This window comes from Temnothorax nylanderi, unplaced genomic scaffold (assembly GCF_030848795.1).
Source record: "Temnothorax nylanderi isolate EJ_2023f unplaced genomic scaffold, tnyl_v1.0 TNYL_tig0127_pilon, whole genome shotgun sequence".
In the NCBI taxonomy this organism is placed as follows: domain Eukaryota; kingdom Metazoa; phylum Arthropoda; class Insecta; order Hymenoptera; family Formicidae; genus Temnothorax; species Temnothorax nylanderi.
This window is the reverse complement of record NW_027249189.1, coordinates 61,147-79,910: the sequence shown is the minus strand read 5'-3', so window position 1 is coordinate 79,910 and position 18,764 is coordinate 61,147. Positions and strand designations below refer to the sequence as shown.

The following is an 18,764-nucleotide window of genomic DNA, read 5'->3' as shown; positions in this document are numbered from 1 at the left end:
AAAGTGCAACCTAAAAATTACATAAACATTTATAATTTATATTACTATTTTTGTTATTATTTTATGTTATTATTTTAAGCACAAAATTATAGAAAATTGATAAATATTTTTACAGTAACATGATAGTTTAAAACAACAATGGAAATATTAATTGACTCTACTGGCCATTATAATCGCCAAGACAACGAACCAAATCGTGGTCGTATTGTCTTGGCGATTATAATGGCCAGTAGAGTCGATTAATATTTTCATTGTTGTTTTATTATTTGACTGGCGAAGTAAAAAGTGATTTATTATGTATGGTAGTTTAAAGTTTATAAGGCCATAACGTACGAATTTTTAAAATGGTTGTTACATTACATGTGAAAGAGTTGCCAGAACCAATGGAAAAAAATATTCTCAAATTCACACAAATCAGTTGTTAATTAAAATCTTTTCGATTAAATGCGCTCACATTAATCGTCAATTAAACGGCTTTGGATTAACTCCACTTAAATCAATCGTCAATCGAACGATTTTCGATTGATTCTGCTTAAATTAATCGTTAATTGAATGATCTCCGATTGAATTCGCTCATATCAATCGTCAATTAAACGGCTTTCGATTAACTCCGCTTAAATCGATCGTCAATCGAATGATTTTCGACTAAATTTGCTAAACTTAATCGTTAATTGAATATCTTCGATTGAATTCGCTCATATCAATCGTCAATTAAACGGCTTTCTTTAAGCGTAGTAACTCCGCTTAATTCAATTCTTAATCAAAAATTTACCAAACGCGATCAATTCTTCCAACTCTTTTTCATAATATGCGTCGCATAGATTAAACAACGTTAATACTATGGCGTAGAGTATTGACAAATCGTCAGTCTTGGCAAGCTCAATCATTCCTCGAACAACTTGCTCGAACGAACGTTGATCTTCGATGAATTTCTCTCTAACCTCGGTGTGGATAGTGAGAAACGAAAGGCCTTTACTGGCCCATTTTCCTATATTATCTTCATTGGAATTGATTAAGAATAAAACTCCCATTCAGACGCGTGAATGTTCCGCAATAACTGGACCGGGTGATAAAAAAAAGTAACTCCGCTTAATTCAATTCTTAATCAAACATATTTAATTACATTGTTTTATATCAATCGTTAACTAAAGACGGAAATTAATTAAAAAAGTAATTAATTCTTCGCAACTCTGACACACACATACACAGGTTGTCTAACTTCAGCTCTCTTACGAAAACACATTAGTTCCAGTACATGCAGTATTTCCAAAATAAACAAGATGATAGTATTTCTTCCATAATAATAGGAGTTAATAACTCCTATTAGCTATCTATGTTATCTTTGTATTTTGAGTGCATCAGGTATATTTACTCCAGCTCTTGCACGCTGTTCTTTGTTTACGCCACTGTATATCAGGATATAGTTGCCATATTAAATAGATAGTAACTTTATATATGGACTATTTTATAAGAAATTGTATCAATGATCTACTAGAACATGCTCACGTAATACGTGTGGTCCACAGCAGATACCACCGGTGCAGGTTTGGTTGATGTCGCTGGAGGCGACTGTTCCTTTTTCTTTAACTTATAGCAGTCGGCACGAACATGCCCTTTTGCTCGACAATAAACACAGAAAATATTTTTTTCGGTTTTCACCGATGAAGTGTCCTTGGGCACGGAACAACTATTATTTTTCACTTTTTCTTGCTTAACTTCCTTGCGAACTGGATCGGCAGACGCCGATATAATGTGATGCATTTCTTCCAGAAATTCGTCAATTGAACCACAACGAAGCGCAGCTGCCGTTTCACATAACGATCGGCTACCAATTCCATTGATCAACAGGTGAATGGAATCTTCGTCCGGCAAATTCAGATTTTGCATCAATACCAATTTATCCATGGTGTAATTTTGAAACAGTTCTTTGTGGAAATTCCACTTTCTTGCTTCCACTTTCTGCATAGCCACATGAAACAAGATTCTTCGTTTGAAGCGGCGAATTATTGCTTCCTTGAATGCTTCCCATGATTCGATCTCAATGTTGTGATATTTAAATCGAACCATCTTCTAGCATTTTTTACTAACTTGCCAGATGCTGTCAATAGCAAAACATCCTCGGAAACTCCATGAATCTGAGCTACTCGTTCCACAGTCTGAATCAAAAACTCGACTTTTTCTTCTTCTGTCCCAGCAAATTCAGGGATTTGAGAATAAGCTAACATCTTGACTGCATGCGCTGTCGCTACCGATGATATCGGGGCACGACGCGTATAAGTTACGATCTGATGCACCCGAAGCAGCTTCCACATACTGTCTTCATGTGACGCACCTCGGACTCGATTTTGAGTATTTTCACGATTAGGGTTTATGACTGATAAACTTTTTTTGTATGTTTTTGGGCAATGTGGGCACTGATGCTGTTTATAATCTTTGTGTTCTGTTCGCATGTGCTTTTTTAAATTACTATTATGTCTATATTTTTTTTCGCATTGAGGCAGGGTTGGGTAAGTTACTTTTTAGAATCTAACGAGATACAATTATATCATACAAATAATTATCAAGTTAGTCTTTTTAATTTTTTTTTCTTAAATCCAGTGATTCATCTAATTGTAAGTAATTATTTTGGTCTATGTAAAATTGTGTTGTTCCAGAGGTACTTGAATGCCCAGAGATACTAGGAAAATAATCTGGGTATCTGCATTAAAATATGGAAAATATTATTTATTTTATTCTGACCGATGTATTCGTACTCTGAACATTTCTGTACATTTACATGTACTCTGAACTCATTTTTGTACATTCACATACAACATGATTAAAGATATGATTTCAGATATGTATCATTTGAAAGCAGCAGATTACCAGCGCAACAAGATAATAATTTACCAGTGGCCTTTTCATTGATGCATCCATTATATGAAATTTGCCCTTTACTTATTAAGCATGGTAAACAATTTGTTGTGGAATTATATATGAAGACTAACGTATATTTGCTTGATTTTATGTGAAAGTTCTGATTAATTTTTATCATACAATTGAACTAAAATTTTAAGATCTGTGTCGTATATGAACGAGTCGAGTCAGCAGATCATATTTACTAGTTCAGAGCCATCCTTTGCGGTAGTATACGATACGAAGACGGGCTTGCATTCGATTTACAAAATTCGCAAAGCGTCAGCCGAGGAATGTCAAATAGTTTGTGGAAGTAACGACACGATGAGTTTATTCAATCATTCAACAAATATGTCGCCATTAAATGTTGACAGCAATTTATCCGCCAACAAAAGCTGCACTAATAAGAGTCCTCTAAGTCCCTTTCTTTTTGGTAAAGAAATATCCACATATCTTTGTGAAAATACACATATGCATGCAAATAAAAAAATTAAAATTCAGTTAATTAATCTTTGACATAGAGAAAGATGATGTTAAACTGCTAAAGATAACAATTAATTAAGATGGATAATAGAAAAAATTGATGTGGCTAAATGAAATGTATCTGTTGCAGGCATTTCAAGCTTACAAATAAATAACACTGGTATTAGTTTAGGATTGTCTAATACTCCGTTTGGATCGCGTACTACCTCTTATAGTACCAATTCGGGCGGGCCGTAAACAGTCGTAGCCATTTAAAATCGAGTGTTGTAATGCCCAAAATTTCAGTGTATACAATTTACACGAAATTCAGTCAGTCTAATGAAATTTGATTTTAAATCATCTGGCATCTGTACAATATCTTGATGATTTAATTCAAGATGTTTCTCTAGATATTGATAGATATTAGCTGCTGTTATGCTCAAAATTTCTTTACAATATGCATTTTACCTCTGGTATGCTCTTCACCTAAAAAAAAAAAATGTTTCCAAATCGGATGAGACTTCGGACGGCTACGTTGTTTTATTTTCTTTCTTCTTATTAAACGGTTACACGACATTTTCCTCAAAAAGAGAGGGGGTAATGTTGGTACTAAAGAAAATCCCTAGGCGATACAATTTAATTTTTGTAGATTATTAGCACTGCGTAAGTAGTAATTGTAAAGCGCGAGTTCCACGCTTTCAACCACGCGAAACGTGTGTGTGTCCACGCGAAACGAGGTGCCACATGGGTTCATGACGCGCTTTACAAGCTCGTTTAAGTACATGCGTGGGCGGGGAGATTTTGCTCCCCTGCACCCCCCTCCCCATGCATGTACTTTATAATTTCGCTTTACAACTTAGCATGTACTTTAAGTTCTAAAGCGAGGTCCATGCTGCCTACCGGCGGAGGTGGGTGCGGGAGGGGGGGCCGAAGGCCCCCCCCTTGCACCCCCCCCCGCGCGCGCGCGCGCGCGCGCGCGCGCGTGTGTGTGTGTGTGTGTGTGTGTGTGTCTGGGAAGGAAGATTAAAAGAAGTATAAGGTACAGTTACATATTTATAAATTTATTTAATCTTTTCCAACAAGTTCAGATAACGTATTTAAGATCAATAATAAATCTAACTCGTTTATATTTTTTTCTATGTTCTCCCACATTTTTTTAAATTTATTTTCTTTAATTTGTGTACGCTTACGCACCGACCTCGTCCAGAATTGTGGATGTTGCATCAAACTTTTGATGTTTCTTTGATGCTCAGTAAGGTAAGCTGTAAACAACATTGAATTAGAAATTCGTGATGATTACATTTCATTATGATATGTGATATCATGTTAAAACTCCAATTTGAAACTTAATTTAAATCATTACGTTATAAGCACAAGATGAATACAAATAATGTATAAATATTTGTGAACCTTCATGACTTGTGTGTGTATGTATATGTATATATATATATATATATATATATATATATATATATGAAATTAATATATATACGTATATGTAATTAATATATAGATATATGTATATATAATTTTATTAATTGAAACATTCTTCTGATCATAACGTTAATGAAATCTGAACAGCATGTGTGCACGCATTTCTTATATGCATTTTTCTAAATATAATGATATAAACTCGAATTGAGTTAAACATGATATCTTTAAACAAATTAGTATATAGTGTTCGCTTAGAATAACAATAATCAAACAAAGGGCTTGCGAACCAGCAGGATGTTTATGCTATCGTGTATATATATATTTCGAAAACTGACACAAACGTTTCGGCCATAACTGTGGCCTTCTTCAGTGTAATAAATAAATAGTCGTTAAAATTTAAAACATACCCCCCTACAGTAATAAAAACGCCATTCGCTTACAAAATCAGATTATAAATCCCCTTACAACAATTCAAACGCCATTCGCTTACATCGTCCTTACAATTGTCGTCTCACGTCCGATAACGGCTCGTCGACGTAACATCGTGTCTGGTTATTAATACGAGCCTTCCCTGAGTCGATCGAGAAAGAATACGTCTCTAATTTGTCCACACATTGCGTTGGTAAGGAGGGACTGAGGTTGAAAATCCTTATCCTTAGAAGTGAAATGAAATATCTAATTTGAAGTTGAATTCAACGTATACACTCAATTCTTAAGTACCTTCAACCGTAGAAACGCTCCTCGAGAGACCCATGTTTGGCTGTGTTCGGTCAGATGTCAAATGCGAGAGTCAGAGCATTATCGAGAGGAACATGTGGAGGGGACTGCGTATGGTAGGGGAACGAAACCTTGGTGCTGGGAATCAGCAAGGCGGGAGAGCGTTAAGAATCGGGAGATACGCTTCTGGCAATAATTCCGTGTCACTATGTTTATTAAGACCCTCACTCTGTCTTTTAATATGCAGCATTTCAGAGATAAGACGTTTATTATATATGGGTTCATTATCTAAGATTTTTACTCCTTCCCAATCTAATCTGTGATCCGTTTTGAGGCGATGTTCGGTAATGACTGAAGGAGATCCGCTTCTCTTCATAATGTCGGATTTATGCTCTTTAATCCTGGTTTTAAGCTGTCTTTTCGATTGCCCTACATAAGTGGCCTCACAATCAACACAACTTATCTTATACACTATTCCACAGTGTGCCGATTTTTCTAATATATCCTTACCCGTCGTGATAAACTTGTTCAACTTGAACGGAATCGTGAAAGCCGGGCGGAAATTAATTTTTTTGGCTAACGTTGTAAAGCCATCCGAAATAGATTTTATATACGGAATAGTAAAATTCGAAGTCTTAACAGATTGACTGTTAGGTTGTGTATTGTGAGCAAGGAATTTAATCCTTCTTCTGATCGTAGAAAAAATAAAGCCAAGCGGATATCCGTTATTAAGTAATATGTTAATCGTATCTTCTAAATTTTTCTTATGAAACTGCGGGTGGGACAGAGAGATGATCTTATCTGTGAGACCGTATATTACGCCTCTTTTGTGACAAAGGGGATGGTTCGAATTGAAATTTAAATATCTGCCAGAGTAAGTAGGTTTGTGGAAATGGTCGAAAATAATCCTCTCATCCTCTATTACAATGGTGACATCCAAGAAACTAAGTCTGCCCTCCCGTCCGATTTCACACGTAAATTGCAACCGTTCATGTAAGGAGTTAAAGATCTCCAATGTATTCTCGATCTCATTACATGGGGCATCCATTGCAATGTCATCAACATATCGAAAATAAAATTGTGGAACGTAATTGAGTTGTGAGATTGCAACCTGCTCTAGGTCACACATGACCATGTCCGCCGCTATCGGTGATAGGGGAGAGCCCATTGGACTGCCAAAAATTTGTTTGTAGAATTTGTTATTAAACGAAAAATATGTCGAGTTGAGAATCAGTCGGATTGCAATTATGAATTCATCAAACGGAATGTCTGTGAGCTTCGAAATCTCACTCCACCTTTTAGTAACACTGTCTACCACCAAGTCTGTTGGAACATTGGTAAACAGTGAAACGACATCCAATGATATTAATGTACAATTGGAGTCGAACGGCGTACCATTTAATTTGTTAATCAAATGGTAGCTATTTTTAATATGGCTAGGAGATTCCGAAACACCTTTAGACAAAATTTCATGTAAACAGCAGGCAAGCATATACAAAGGGCTGTTAATAGATGACACGATTATTCTGAGAGGATTGCCAGGCTTGTGTATTTTAGGCAATCCATAAGCTCTTGGTAGGATGCCGTCCGTACAATTAAGTTTTTTGTACATGGAGTGATCAATATATCCCTTATTCTTCCATCTTGTTATTAGAGAGTGTAACTCACTCGAAAGTTTTTTTACCGGATCTTTTTTAATTACTTCGTAGAAGGAAGTATCCGAGAGTGATAACTCCATGTTCCTTACGTATTCGACCTTGTCCAAAGCCACCGTGACACTGCCTTTATCAGCTCTTGTAAAAAGAATTTCTGGATGTTCCTTAATAAACTTTTTAGTGGAATTAATCCATCCCAAAATCAATTTGTCGTTCTTAGTAACCGTAAGTTTTTTGTTAGCGATTTTATTAAGTAACGATACCGATTCGTTTCTGACCGCCCCTCGAATGGATTCTTGGCATTTGTTAATGTTACCCTCTATGTGCTTAATAAACTCAGTAATCAGTTTAGGCATTTCAAATTCATTAATCGGAACCCCGAACCGTTCCCCCAATTGTAACAGGTAGACAATTTCATCCGGGATTGTGTATGTGCTTAGATTGCGAAACCAACCATGCTGAGGAGAATCTAAAGAAGATTCTTGTTTGTTCCTCTCGATAATGCTCTGACTCTCGCATTTGACATCTGACCGAACACAGCCAAACATGGGTCTCTCGAGGAGCGTTTCTACGGTTGAAGGTACTTAAGAATTGAGTGTATACGTTGAATTCAACTTCAAATTAGATATTTCATTTCACTTCTAAGGATAAGGATTTTCAACCTCAGTCCCTCCTTACCAACGCAATGTGTGGACAAATTAGAGACGTATTCTTTCTCGATCGACTCAGGGAAGGCTCGTATTAATAACCAGACACGATGTTACGTCGACGAGCCGTTATCGGACGTGAGACGACAATTGTAAGGACGATGTAAGCGAATGGCGTTTGAATTGTTGTAAGGGGATTTATAATCTGATTTTGTAAGCGAATGGCGTTTTTATTACTGTAGGGGGGTATGTTTTAAATTTTAACGACTATTTATTTATTACACTGAAGAAGGCCACAGTTATGGCCGAAACGTTTGTGTCAGTTTTCGAAATATATATATACACGATAGCATAAACATCCTGCTGGTTCGCAAGCCCTTTGTTTGAGTTAATGATATCTTTATCTTATCTGAGACGTACCTAAAAATTCAACAATCGTGGAATGTTTTTTCAAAGTTTCTCTCAATTCCCGATTGTGTCTTTCTAAGACATTATTCGTTCTATGTATTTGTTTAAATACACAGAACGAACTGGGCTTAAATCCATTAAGCCAAGTGTTTCTATAATATTTCAGAAGTGGTTGTAAACGTTTACAATCCTGAAACACGGTAAAAAATTGTTTTTATATGTGTGTCGTGTGGACATATATAAATATATGTAACTATATATAAATGTATATAATTACATACGAAATATATGTGTTCATATATATGTGCATACTAGTTTCCTTTCTTTGTAAAGTATTTAATATATTTATTTTTTAAAAGTTAACTTTTCTAAAGAAAAACCGTACAAAAATCATCCTTTTAATTATATTTTATGTTTTCTTACTATTACTATTATTTTTCTTAGATTAAATAGAAATTTTACAAAAGAAAGAAACTAGTATGAACATTATATATGGACATATTCAGTATATAATTATATTTATTTATATATGTTTTTATATGAAAAACTTTTTACCGGGAAGATGACATTGGCTATCATTTGGAACCCTTCTTCTATTAATGATTCTGGCAACAAAGCGAGAGATATTAATAATTTTGTAATACCCCAGCCTAACTCTTTCTCTTCTCCTTTCAGGATTCCGTACTTGCCTTCGGCCCCCCCCCCCCGCACCGCCTCGTCTGTGTGTGTGTGTGTGTGTGTGTGTGTGTGTGTCCACGCGAAACGAGGTGCCACATGGGTTCATGACGCGCTTTACAAGCTCGTTTAAGTACATGCGTGGGCGAAGGGATTTTGCTCCCCTGCACCCCCCTTTCCATGCATGTACTTTATAATTTCGCTTTACAACTTAGCATGTACTTTAAGTTGTAAAGCGCGTCATGAACCCATGTGGCACCTCGTTTCGCGTGGACACACACACACACACAGACGAGGCGGTGCGAGGCCCCCCCCCTTCGGCCCCCCCCCGCACCCCCCCGTGGTTGAAAGCGTGGGACTCGCGCTTTACAATTACTACTTACGCAGTGCTAATAATCTACAAAAATTAAATTGTATCGCCTAGGGATTTTCTTTAGTACCAACATTACCCCCTCTCTTTTTGAGGAAAATGTCGTGTAACCTATTAAACACACACATACACAGGTTGTTTGACTCTCTACACTGTTAATTTTTTTTTACATTTTTTACATTTTATATATTTTAACTCGGTGAAGTCTTTCCATATCGGGTGCCTTTTTTTGGTCCACGGTGTTCTATCTCATTTTTTTCTATTAAAACGGATAAGATACTTTTCCTTTGCCAGTGAGTAATAAATCGAACAAAATCCTTTACTTCAACCAAACTGGCAGTCTTTATTTAAAAAGCACATCGCATTTCAACCGAGATTCCGGTCCTTATCAAGTGCGTATATTACATTAAAACGCTTGCAAAACACTTCATTGTACACAATGTGGCAGCAATGAGTCTACGAACTAAACGACAAAAAGAGTAATATCTCGCATCTCTTTTTATTGAGCAGAACTGCTCCCCGTAACAACGAAGCACCTGCCGGTTGAATCGGTACTTTCTGCCGCAACAGTATTTTAGTTTCTGCATTACGGAGTCTATTTTTTTCTCAAAATTTGTCTTTTGCTCATTATGTTCGGAGACATTTATTTTAGACCTTTTGCCTCTAGAGAGGCAGACACTGTCAAATATAATCCATGCGTCGTCTACGTAATCCCATGGATCGTTATATTTCGCAGTTTCCATTTCCATGTATTTCTCCGTTATTGTATTTGATAATTTTTTCTTTCGTTGAATGCGGTCTTTCAGTATCTCCAATACTGGCAATACGCTACAACCCTAAACAACCATTAATGGACAAATTTAACCATATTTTAATGAAACGCAACCGACTTAGTAATGTTTTTCCTAACGCGAATATGAACAAATGGATTGTTAACGTAAGTAGCAAACAAATTCCCGATGTTGTTTCGAAATTTCTTAGCTTAGGCGATCGATTTGGCTTGCCAATTAATTGTTGCGATAGAAAGGACCGTTTCGACTCCGTTTTACATGTAATCAAAAGCTTTGAACTTAATAGTTCAAGTAATAGAATTGAATATTTTAATAATTTGGGCACATACAGCTGTCATTTGACGACAATAACAAAAACACTGCAGTTTATATATTTAAAATGACACCTCAGCGCCCTAGGGCAAACGTGTAGGAACAATATTGTGTAAATAAAACTAAGATTCAACGCCTAGAAAAAAAGATATTGTAAAATGAAGGTTTATTAAGCAAAAGCACATTCAGGTTGATAGGATAAGCAGTATTGCGTGTAGCGAGAGATGGCGCAGCAATCGAACAAAGACAGATGCCTCTTGCTAGACAAGGACAGATATAGATATATGACATAGAAAACAGGATTAGAAATGAACATTACCGACGTCGAGGAAGTTCGGCCTCCACTATAGGACCTTAAGTATTACGATACATTGTGACCATCACATTAAATGGATTTACATAGATATGGCTGGGCATTTATATTTAGAATTTGTATTTTTTTCATAACTGATAAATCTAAGGTAAAGTAATATTTTTTCATGCAACTCCTTGCGTTCGGGATTCAGGCGCCAAAAATGTGCATTTTTTCCCGTTAGCTGTCTGCCTCTGATAAAATCTCTCTTCTCTTTCGATAAAGTAGTTCGGACAGTATTTTGCCAACTTTCATGTGTTCTATAACGTTTGCGTGTTTTTTTTAATGATAAATCTATTTTTAAAAAAATCAATTTTTTATGGTAGATTTCCCCCAAAGAGTTCTATCGATGACTTATGACTCAAATGAATTTTGTGTATGCAATTTACGTGTACGAAATTTAGTTAATTTAATTAAATTAACAGCGTATATTTAAATATTATATAGAACCGTTTATTGTTGCCTAACGGTAATTTTTATTGTTTATTAACCATTTATATAATAAGTAATTGTCAGATTTGAGTTGCCGAATGTAGATTTGATTAAAAATGGCTATTTAATTGTGAATACATGCAAGAATTATAAATCGTACATTTTATATTCCTGATCCAAATTACTCCAATACTAATGTCGAATGAATAAATATCTAATCTAAATCTCTAAATTGTGTATGTATATAATGCACAAGGAAACGCTAATATGCAGCGATTCGAATTCTTTTCAAATTATATGTAAAATAATTGAAAGAATATTGTTAATTACAATTAAATAAGTACATTTACAATCGAAATTGCAAATAGCTATTCTATGAATTCTCTACTAAAAGCTCAATTGTCTTTAGATATTGACTGTTTTATTACTACATTTATTTAAGAGCTTTTGGTATTTTAATAAGTTTTTAAATATGTACTTACTCGTTTTTCCAATTGAAATTGTATTTTTCAATATGTGTTGTCAGGCTTGTAGTCCTTAGTGCGTAATTTTCTTTTTTATAATTGCATAATTTGCATTTTGCCGTCGTATTATTACTCGAGATCGTAAACAATTCCGTACCTTGTACGGTTCGGGGGTATTTATATCACTTATACCATGGTCTTTCTTGGGGTGGCAGTGTGGTCTTGTGGTAAAGCGCCAGACTCGTAACTCCGAGGAACCGGGTTCGAGTCCACCTGATCACAGGAATTTTTATATTCCAAACTGCACTCCCCGCACGAGTGGGGCTGCTCGTGCGGCGAAACTGGGCTATCTTTCGGAGGAGACATTAAATTTGAAATTGGTTGTCAAGCTTGGGGAGCTTGGGAGTTTTGGGACCTATTATAATATAGAAGTAAACCGTATAAAATATTATTGTTATGCAAATTATTATTATTTTAAATGTATTGTTATCATTAGTTCTCATTATAATCATTGCAATTTCTAATATATCTGCAAAATATAAATAATTTTTAATTAATAAAACATGTAAAATTGCTCGTTCCGTAATAATGTTACAGGGATACCTGAGAGATACCATAATCACCTGATATCGAAGGAATTTTACTTAAGGCAATTATAATTATTAGTAAAAATTTTATAAGATACATTTTCATACTGTTAAATAGTGTAAAATAACTGTGTAGCAACTGGAAACGACGCTACAGAACTAGTTCCCGTTTTATATATATATATAGACGCAGAGAGACCTACGACAGACATCAAAAATATGATATCAAACAATGTGTATACGAGCTGTTGCATATTGAAACGAGCAATTTTTGGAGTAGTAAACCTCTAGACATTTCTAACCTCTCGGAATTATGTCTTACAATTTCTTGTACTGCGATGTTTCAATCTGGCAAAACGATAATGATTTAAACGATAATGATCACGTTGAGCGAATATATGAAAACGATAATGATAACTGGACTTGTCCTTGATTTGAATAGAGGACGAGGCAGTGTTGTTAGGGCCGGTTTACACACGCAATGATTAGTGGCGCCAACTGATATTATCAATTCTGTCACAAAATCAGAACACTCTTGTTCTAACACGGTTGATAAAGATTCTGGAACTTTAATTATTTTACCCGAGAAATATAAGTCCGGATGACACAAGACTATCACCTAAAAGCAACACAAAAATCATTATTTGTAATACAAACAAAAATTGTTAATACTTTAATAATATCGTAGTTTACTTGTAATCTTCAATATAGAGCCGATTTCACAGTCTCCGATTAACTTGATCCTCCGATTAAACTTACTCTTCATCTCTTTCTAACTGTCCCCCTTATTAGAAAGAGCCAAAGAGTGAGTTTAATCGGAGACGGTGAAATCGGCCCATGGCTGCAGTGAGGAAATAATATTCAATATCGAGTCGAAATCAATTTATTCTGAGTCGAAAAGTCATCGAAAGTTGTGACATGAATCAATCGAAATCGATGAATATTTTAATTACTTTTCGATATATGTTTTCGACGTCAATTAGACGTTGATTCGATAGGTCATTTCTCGCTGGGATATACAGGTTGTTTGACTCTCTACACTTAATTTTTTTTACATTTCTTACATTTTATATATTTTAACTCGGTGAAGTCTTTCCATATCGGGTGTCGTTTTTTTGGTCCACGGTGTCCTATCTCATTTTTTTCTATTAAATTTTCTATTAAATTATTTTATTAATTCTTTGTCCTTCAATCGTTTTCTCAGAATGCAGGAAAGAGAAACCTAAATCAAGGTTTTACTTCAATTTCTTGTCCTTTTTTAAAATCAACGCATTCATCATAATTAACAATTCGGATTTCTAATTTAAAAATGCCATTGGTAATAGAACCACAACCATATGTTATGAAACTATTAGAAAATGTATTAAATCCTGTTTTAATGAAACCACGTATACCTAAAAAAGTTTGAATTTTTATTCAATTTAATTTTATTTTTATATAATTATATTTTAATAAAAAAGATATAATAATAAAACCTAATATAATAATGTAAAAAAATAGTTATAGACCGTATCTTATTACTAACGTATTAATCTTTAACATTACTTACGTATATATGAATTCAAATGATTACAAATATCTTCAAATTTTATTTCTTGAGCTTCCATAGATATATTTTTCTTACTGTCAAATGTATCCAAATTATTTATTAATGTATTTGTTCATTACAAAATTATCATATAATATGCATAGACAAAACTATATGCTAAATGTAAGGTTTTTTTTTCTTCTCCTTGCTGTTCACGCGATAGCACAAATTCTTCCAATTTATCAGCTGGTATCTGACTCTCTTGTTCTGATACAACCAGATACACAGGCGCAAGAGAGACCGAATTGCCCATATTTTCACAATGTTCATTTAGGTCCAACGCTTTTGGAGACCTTGGAGACCTTGGAGTCCTGCTGAGGATTCTGGTCTTGTCGTCTGAAGCGTTGGGTTGAGGCTCTTCCTCGATCTCCTCGATCTCCTGCTCGGTCGAATATTGTCTGTAGTATACAGTTAAACAGAATAAAATGGTTAATCCGCCACAGGATATTAATAATAATAATTTTTTACTGTTATTATTAGATTCATTAGATGTAACATTAGTTATGTTTTCCGGTCTGACATCTGAAGTTGATGGGATTAAACTTATAAAAATGGCAATCATTAGGAATACTTTTGTGAGATACATTATTGCCCGATGTACTCGTACTCTGAACATTTCCGTACATTCACATACATTTTTACAATGTATGCATTTTATGTTCTTGAACTCAAAAGAATGTTTCCAAATCGGATGAGACTTCGGACGGCTACGTTGTTATTTTTTTTTTCTTATTAAACACACACATACACAGGTTGTTTGACTCTCTACAACATTCTCTGAAGGAATGAATTATATTGCTTAGGACATCATTGAGATCAACTGCTATATTTGGTACCGTGTTTGTACTCTTAACAGACTTAAGTGCCTTCTGTAGTTCCTGAGCAACATTATCGTTCGTTTCCATAAAGTCCATCCATTTTGTTTTTCTTGTGATTTTGCTCCGATTACGATTGCATTTCAGTGACACATAGCATTTCTGGAATCTTTCAAAAACTCTTTCAAAATTTCTTTTTTACATTTGTTACATTTATGGCTCTTTGTAGTATATGGTATGTTGTGGTTGCTATATATTTTAGATATAGATAATCGATAAAACGAATTGTGTGTCGAGTCTCGACGTATGTACCAATAGTTAAACCATTAAAGTTAAATGATCGGTGCTGCAACGCACCGACAACGATCATTACCGCATAAGAAGGTACTTTGTATTTTTGGTCAAACTGGTAAATCCATTTGCTTGCTGTCGATAAAAATGTGAGAGATATTGTAGATAAATTTCGTCTAATATTTCAAATGCCCATGCATTAATATTGAATGGTATAAAAGTATTATGTACGTCATATCATTATGAGTGAGAATCGGTGTTCTATCTCATTTTTTTCTATTAAACACATACACATATACAGGTTGTTTGACTCTCTCTGTCCCCTCTTTGTCTCTATTATTATATCCAGGTCATGAATTAGTAATTTTACGATTTATTTGAATTGATTAGTAATTTTACAATGCTTGACTCTTAATCCACTAATTAGCTTGCGGTCTTAATTCATCTCATATGTTTTATTTTTTATATCAATAATCAATAATTAATCACTTTTTATATCACTAATTAAAAATTTAGCAAAATTAATGGGTTAATTGGCTCTACGAAAGTGATATATTTTTGTCCAGAAATATTCTACGGAAATACCAAGCATGAAACGCATACTTATGATGTACTTACGTGCGACCCGTTATTTAGAAACAAATACTACAAAGCATAGTTGTGAAAGATTCTCAGGCAGGTAGCCAGAGAGATATCTGACTTCGTATCACGAATATTTGAAACTTCGGAACCGACAGGTTTCATTGGAGCTCCATGGCATTATATCAAGTGTTGTTCCAATATTGCAACAGCATTATTTGTAGGAACTACAAAAGTAGTTCCGCACCATAAACAAGTAACTGCTATAGCATTGGCAAAATGCGTCCAAATAGCATTTTCCATATTGCTATTATATTCATACCTAAGCAAGACATATACACTTTGGGAAAAATAAAGACGGAAATAACCCACTTCGGGGCCCACGATTACGCGTAACTAAAAATCGTAATTAGCTATTCTATCTATTTCAAAGATTTTTAAGTTATACTAGTCAATTCTCTCAATTAGTTCTGTCGATATTCAGTTACGCAAAACTAATTTTCACTTAAGGGGCACTAACCAAAATGTTAATTAGGGTTACGATATCCAAATAATTTGATTATCTAAAATCGTGGGCCCCAAAGTGGGTTATATTTTTCCCAGAGCAGGGTGTAACAAAAAGATGGGGACACACTTTGTGTTCTTGTAGGGGGGATTGATAAATAATTTGAGAACATAAAAATGCATTTCCGCTAAAGCCTCTTTTCCGTGCTACACGGCTGTGAAGTTGCCTAATTACCAGTGTAGGTAAAGTGTCTTTTCCAATACTCCAGTCGTAAAATTCTTTCAAAATTTCGTCGACCTCCCCTCGTTTACAATGCGCAATTTTATTCCTGTTTTCAATAATTAAACTTATATCATCGTCCAGAGATTTTATAGATAATCCATATTTTTCAAGGTTCTTTTCTAAAAAATTTATCTGTTTTATTTCTTTTTTTGTTAAACAGTCACTTTTCAATTTGGATAAGGTTATTCGTCGTGCCCGCGTAGTTTCCAGCGGTATGTCTTCAAATACAAATTTGTTAATTAGTTTTCTTATTTCTCGTGCGTCCTCGTAATACTAATATCAACATTATATATACCAAATTTTGAATCAATCGGCCTACTTTAAGGATTTTGCTTTTTTGCTTTTAAGTCAAGTATGCCAGATAAATCAAACATCAAAGTATTATACACACTGTCTTTTTAACTTTGAGACAAGTCGACAATGTAATTATATGTACCAAGTGTGCACTTTGGATAGCTGTAAGTTTTTAAATATTGGTCGTAGCGCTTCGGGTCATGAGAGTCATCGATAGAACTCTTTGGGGGACTATCAGAACTCCCACCAGAATTGCGGATTTTTGAAAATTAGTGCAACTTTGAAATTATGGGTTTCACTTTATCATCGATTTTTAGGATTATTTGAACGGAACTCTTACTAAAACTTATAGGGACCTATGGAACTTATCGAAATCTTTCCAAATCTACCTAAAAAATCTAAAAAATTGATTTCTTTCAAAAATATTTTTTCAAAAATGAGAGACGCCGTGAAGTTAGCATTCCTATTTTTTAAATGGTGTTTTCGTCACTTTAAATGACGGAACTCTTTCTAAAGTCGATAGAAAACTCGAGAGCTCTTGCTGGGGCACCCAGAACTCGAATAAATTTTTTCAAAATTTGAAAAAGTGGGGCCAACTTCACAGACGTAATATTTCTTTCGTATCCCTCGACTGTATCGAACGCAATGTAGAATGATGTATAAAGGTCGTTGTACATTAGTCGCAAGCAGCTAATTGCATGAACGCAAGCAGTACTACTTCCGGTCGCAAATAGCAATTGCAAGGTGTGTAATTAAATCCAAAATTTGCGTCTCTGCCATCATCTTCATGAACGTTCGCGTTCAGAGAGATTCATCTTTATTCCATTCTATAAATCACTCATTACTAAAATAAAATTTACTAACTTATCAATATCTTTGCGAGTTACAATAAAACACGAAACGAACGAGCAAGCGAAATAGACAACGGAGCTCGATGCTCATATTGCCTGTCACAAATCGTAGAGACGCAAATTTTGGATTTGGTCAAACTTGTGATTGCTATTTGCGACTACGTTATACGACCGGAAATAGTACTGCTTGCTTGTACTACGTACTACTAGCAGTTCTGCTTGCTTAAGACATGATAACAACATTTTTACAACAGTTCTCTTCTTTAATTGGCTGTGACTTACGAGTGCAATGTAAAAGCTTAAATTGCAAACCTCTTGCGACTTGCAACAATATGGATTGCTCGCGACTAATGTAGAACGACCTTCGCACTCGATTTGTAAAACGAAAATTTATAAAAAATAACGCGCGTATTTTGTGTTATATATATGCATATATATGTTTATTAAAATAAGCTGAAAAACATTTTTCCTACGATTTGTAAGATAGAAACCGTCACACGTTTACAGCACCTTAGGTCTCGAGTAAAATGCACTTTTGTATTTCTAGAAAAACATAAGAAATATAGACGAATTTTGTACACGATCAGCTTGTGTTTCGAAGGACGAGAGAGGAAGGAAGTAGGCGAATGTCTGTCTTCATTCAATCAATGGACCCTTGAACAATCCGTTTACGGTCCTCCAGGCTGTCTTCCTCCGCCTATTCATCATCCATTTTTTCCCTCATATCATTTTCGAATAACTACTTCATTTTATTGCCAGTTACACGATTCGATTTCCGGATTATCGAGAATCACCCTCCTGGCTTGACCTCTCTATTTTTTTTATTAAAGAAGAAAAGTTTATGCGAGCTAAATATATATGTCTTTGTTTTTTTTTTTTCTAAGACTATACTGAAATCGGAATCGATTCCGAAAAATCCTTTCCTCTCTCTTCTTCTCCATTATTTCTCATCCCCGAAATTCAGCGTAATGCCCGAGAACTGATATTACCAGTCTCGAAAAGCGATGTCGTTCGATGTGCTCAAATTCACGTGCGTTGAACGGGACGAAACGGCGCGGCGTAGTGATACAGACATAAATGTGGATACATCGAATGTCTTGACTCTCGACCAGAGAGAAAAAGGAGAGGAAGACCGAATAAAATGTCTTAAAATGTCGTAACGGAGGCGAGAAAGGCTTCCATATTGGAGGTCTCGGATAAAAGGTTTACCTTTGAACTCGGGATGAGACTTCTCGAAGGATTTTCTCGAGGAAAACTTTGATCGCGTTAAGAGATTTCCTTCGGGGTACCAGCGAGACCGCGTCGCGGAAAATTCTTCTCGAAGTATTCTCTCGCGATGCGGAATCGTGCGAAGGGGA

The 18,764-nt window shown here is 35.1% G+C and overlaps 2 long non-coding RNA genes across 2 annotated transcripts; one reads left to right on the top strand and one right to left on the bottom strand.

The window, feature by feature from the left end:
• Positions 1–4,397: 4,397 nt before the first annotated feature.
• On the bottom strand, positions 4,398–5,653 carry LOC139776763 (uncharacterized). Its single transcript, XR_011719173.1, has 3 exons — positions 5,512–5,653; positions 5,282–5,445; positions 4,398–4,619 (listed from the first exon to the last, which is right to left on the bottom strand). It is a non-coding gene; the product is annotated as an uncharacterized lncRNA (long non-coding RNA).
• Positions 5,654–5,661: 8 nt separating this feature from the next.
• LOC139776764 (uncharacterized) lies at positions 5,662–17,989 on the top strand. Its single transcript, XR_011719174.1, has 2 exons — positions 5,662–7,743; positions 7,810–17,989. It is a non-coding gene; the product is annotated as an uncharacterized lncRNA (long non-coding RNA).
• Positions 17,990–18,764: the final 775 nt, after the last annotated feature.